Source organism: Nycticebus coucang, chromosome 9, assembly GCF_027406575.1.
Source record: "Nycticebus coucang isolate mNycCou1 chromosome 9, mNycCou1.pri, whole genome shotgun sequence".
Taxonomy (NCBI): domain Eukaryota; kingdom Metazoa; phylum Chordata; class Mammalia; order Primates; family Lorisidae; genus Nycticebus; species Nycticebus coucang.
Window position 1 is genome coordinate 83,676,706 of NC_069788.1, and position 4,869 is coordinate 83,681,574.

Here is a 4,869-nt window from a genome sequence, read left to right on the forward strand (position 1 = left end):
TGTGGGTGGGATGCATCCTACCCCACCCCATAGGATCCCTCCTCCACCCTCAGGACATGCTGAAGACTGGGGACACCAAAACTCTGTCAGCACCCACTTAGCAGACTGGGCCAAGTCACGCCTCCCCCTCTGGAGGTGCCTTCCTGGTCAATCCAGAATCCATGCAAGTAACAGCTCACACTGGAACTCAGCCCACTTGTGAGTTCTAAATGGGAAGGCACCCAGGAAGTTCGGTCAGCAGTCCCAGTACGTGGGCAGATGGCACCTTCCCTGGCCACACTGCTGTCTCATGGAACCAGATAGTTAGCCAAGAGCAGTGACGTGCCATCTTATTCCACCCTGCACCTTGTGTTCACTGGGTTTTTTTGTTTTTATTGTTTGGGATTCGTTGAGGGTACAAAGAATTAGATTACACAGATTGCATTTGTTAGATGAAGTCCCTCTTATAAACGTGTCTTGGTGCCAAGAGGTGTGCCACACACCATGACCCCAATCCTCTTTCCCTCCTCCCGTCTCCCTGCTCCCTCATTTCCCTACCCCTACCCTTGTGTTAGCTCATCTACTGCCTTCATATTAGAATTGAGTACACTGGGGTGATGCCCATAGCTCAGTGGGTAGGGCACTGGCCACATACACTGGGGCAGCAGGGTGGAGGGGTTCAAACTTAGTCCAGGCCAGCTAAAACACTGACAACTGCAACAACAACAAAAAATAGCCAGGCATTGTGGGGGGCACCTGTAGTCCCAGCTACTACTTGGGAGGCTGAGGCAAGAGAATCGCTTAAGCCCAAGAGTTTGAGGTTGCTGTGAGCTGTGACGCCACGGCATTCTACTCAGGGCAACAGCTTGAGACTCTGTCTCAAAGAAAAAAAAAAAAAAAAGAATTGAGTACGTTAGATTCTTGCTCTCCATTCTTGTGATGCTTTACTAAGAAGAATGTGTTCCACTTCCATCCAGATTAATACAAAGGCTGTAAAGTCTCCATTTTTTTAATGGCTGAAGAGTATTCCATGGTGTACATATATCACAGTTTGTTAATCCATTCCTGGGTTGGTGAGCATTTAGGCACTTTCCACATTTTGGCAACTATAAATTGAGCTGCAATAAACAGTCTGGTACAAATGTCCTTATGATAAAAGGATTTTTTTTTCTTCTGGGTAGATGCCCATTTGATTGCAGGATCAAATGGAAGGCCTAATTTGAGTTCTTTGAGGATTCTCCATACTTCTTTCCGAAGAGGTTGTATTAGTTTGCAGTCCCACCAGCAGTGTAAAAATGTTCCCTTCTCTCCACATCCACACCAGCATCTGCAGCTTTGAGACTTTGTGATGTGGGCCATTCTTACTGGGGTTAGGTGATAACTCAGGGTGGTTGTGATTTGCATTTCTCTGATAATTTGGGATGATCAACATTTTCTCGTATGTTTGTTAGCCATTCATCTGTCTTCTTTAGAGAAGGTTCTATTCATGTTTCTTGCCCAGTGATACATGGGATTGTTGGGTCTTTTTTGTTGATTAATTTGAGTTCTCTGTAGATCCTAGTTATCAAGCTTTTGTCTGATTCAAAATACGTTTTTATTTATTTATTATTATTATTTTTTTTTGCAGTTTTTGTCTGGGGCTGGGTTTGAACCTGCCATCTCCGGCATATGGGGCCGGCACCCCTACCCCTTTGAGCCACAGGTGCCGCCCTAAAATATGTTTTTATTTTTGAATTTGCAGGTCATAAATGAAATATTTGAGGAAGTCTTTTCCTTTTCTTTGAAGTAGTGTGTCTTATGTTACTAGCAATCTTTTAAAAAGTTGAATCATAGACTCTCTGGATTTACCCACACCAATGCATTTAACTGGAATTTGAAGCTCATCTTCAATAAATCAGACATAATTTTGTGTATTAACAGGTAGTTCTTTAAACATTGTTGCATTTGATATATCTGTGTTCCATCCTGGCAGAGTCTTACATTGAACTTCAACTTTATTTAAGACTTCTTGGTTTGCTGGGAAATGAGGTATGATTTCACCATCTAACTTGTAAGCAACTGCAACTTTGAATTCTATAAACATGTCCAAAATATCCAACTTGATATGTGCCAACGCAGTAAATCCATTGATTATATGAGCACATTTGAGCAAAACGAGGTCCAACCAGCCACATCTTCTTTTCCTTCCAGTAGGTACACCAAACTCTCTACCCCTTGTTTGTAATAATTCTCCAATTTCATTTTCTTGCTCTGTAGAAAAGGCACCAATACCAACTCTAGTTTTGTAAGCTTTGACAACTCCATACACTTTCCCAACATTTTGAGGGGGCATACCTAAGCTAATACAAACACTTCTAACAGTACAGTTTGAAGCGATTACAAAAGGATAAGTCCCAAAAGTAATATTTATTTATTTATTTGAGATAGTCTTACTCTGTCACCCTGGGTAGAGTGCTGTGGCATCACGGCTCACAGCAACCTCAAACTTTTGTGCTCAAGCTATTGTCTTGTCTCAGCCTCCTGAGTAGTTGGGACTACAGGTGCCCGCCACAACATTTAGCTATTTTTAGCAGCGAGGTCTTGTGCTGCCTCAGGCTGGTCTTGAACCTGTGAGCTCAGACAGTCCACCCCGTGGCCTCCCAGAGTGCTAGGATTATAGGTTTAACCAAAATCAATATTTAATAATGCTGCATTGGCCCCTTCTACCAAGATTTTCTTTGGTGGTCTATGTAGGGCCTCCTATAGGAAATAAAGAGAAGAATAGCTCCATCTCTCATCATTAGTTTAATTCTTTCCATATGACCTTTGAATTTCTGTAAATCACTTTCAATGTCTTAAATAAACTTCATTTTTAAGAACAGTTTTAGATTTACAGAAAATTTATGAAGATAGTATAGGAAGTTATTTTCCTTTATTTTGATATCTTATAATAGCATGGTGCATTTATTACCATTAATGACCTAATTTTTGTTGTTGTTGTTGCTGTTGTTAAGACAGAGTCCCATCCTATGCCCTGAGCAGAGTGCAATGGTGTCATAGCTGGCTGCAACCTCAGACTTGGGCTGTGGGCATCCCGCTGCCTCAGCCTCTGGAAGCCACTGCGATTACAGGCACTCCCCATGGCCTGGCTTTTCCAATTTTTTAGGAGTCAGAGTCTCACTCTTGCTCAGACAAGTCTCAAACTCCTGAACTCAAGCAATTCTCCCTCCTCAGCCTCCCACAGTGCTGGGATTACAGGCGTTAGCCACCACACCCAGCAATGACCTAATATTGACACCTTATTAACTTGTGTCCATTATTTACTCAGGTATCCTTAGCTTTTACCTAATGTCCTTTCTCTGTTCCAGCAACTCATTCAGGATACCACATTATGGGTGAATATGTAGGCCTGGGATGGCAGTGTCTGAGTGGGAGATGACACCATGTGCTCCTGGCTAGTTTATCATCTCCACAACAAGCTCCTCTGGCCCGAGCCACCTTGGGCACTCCGGGTTACCTTGCAAGGGTTTAGGACCAGGAGTCATACATCTCAAGCTTGTATTCCACTTCATGTCTCATTTCAGTATGTCATTTGACTCATCCCCTCTTTGCCTCAGTTTCTTCATCTGGAAAATGAGGGCATTGAGCTGGTTTCCTCTGGATAGGGGGTGTTCTGGGGTTAAGTATGGATGAGATTTCCGGATTCCTGTCCTGGGGCTGAGGGAGCTGGCAGGCTTGGTGGAGTTCAACATAGGGATGAAGGCTCTGACTTTGCAAGATTTTCAAGACAAGGGTAAGGGCAAGGTCCTATCACAGCTTTGCTGCTTTTTCTTTTCTGCCTTAGTCCAGGCTCTCCTTGTCTCTGGGCTTACATTTCCCTATCTGTAAAGTGGTGGCTGGTGAGATGGCTTCAGCGGGCCCTTCTTGCTGGGGACAGAGCAGGGTGCCCTGGGAGCAAGGAGCTGGAAGTGTGCAAACTAGGCCAGGTGACCCAGTTGGGTGCTGCAAGGGGTGTTGGTAATGCTGGGCTCTAAGAGTCTCCCTGCTGGATGGTGAATCTGGCCTCTGTGCCCTCCCTTCCCATGGCTGAGTAGGGGGCTAGTAGTTGTAGGATGCCCATGCCCTCCTTCCTGGCTCATGCCAGGACTGCTTTTGGCTCTGTCAGCTGTATCACACCTGGGCAGTGTCCTTCCAGGGGATGGAAGTACCTGCCTTGAGTAGCTCTGGCTGTGTGCCAGTCAGTTGCCAAAAGGCTCCCAGCAGAGGCCAGGCTCTGGTCTCCAGGTACACAAGGTATACCTGGAGCCTTGTACCTCCAGCCTCTAGGCCTGAAAAACCAGACTCTTGGAGAATGTCCAGGTTCTTCCTTGCTTCTGAGCTTTTGCCTCTGTGGTTTCCTCTACCACCACCGTCCTTCCCTTTTTCTAGCTGTTGAACTCCTATTCAGGAGTTGAAGGCCCAATGCAAAAGTCCCTAACTGCTTCAGGGCTTTCCTGTATCATGGCAGGTATCAGCGGGAGTCATAATAGTCACCTCTTTGTCTTATATCCCTTCCACAACTCAAGTTCCCTGAAGGATGGGGCTGAATTAAGCACGGGGGCAGACACGTCCATCTCCCCCTCTGTGTTACTGGGTGAATGAAAGGGTGGGTAGAGGAAGGGAAAAATGCTGCCTGGAACCTTTCCTGAGCACCTCCTGTTTACTGGGACGGTCACAGTCTGTCTCCTCCGTCTCTTTCCCACCAGCTGGGTGCTATAACCAATCTCCTTGGGGCGGGCGTGCCAGTAGCCAGAGGCCTGAACGGGAGCGGGTGTGAACCACGGAGAGAACTGGCTCTCAGTTGACAAGGGATCTTGGGGAAACCCGACGACTGGCCTCAGGAGAGCCATGCAGCGAGAACCCATGAGCGCA

General features: G+C 45.9%; 1 pseudogene; it reads right to left on the minus strand.

Annotated features, from left to right (window-relative positions):
* Positions 1–1,774: 1,774 nt before the first annotated feature.
* Positions 1,775–2,807, minus strand: LOC128594762 (adenylosuccinate synthetase isozyme 2-like; annotated as a pseudogene).
* Positions 2,808–4,869: the final 2,062 nt, after the last annotated feature.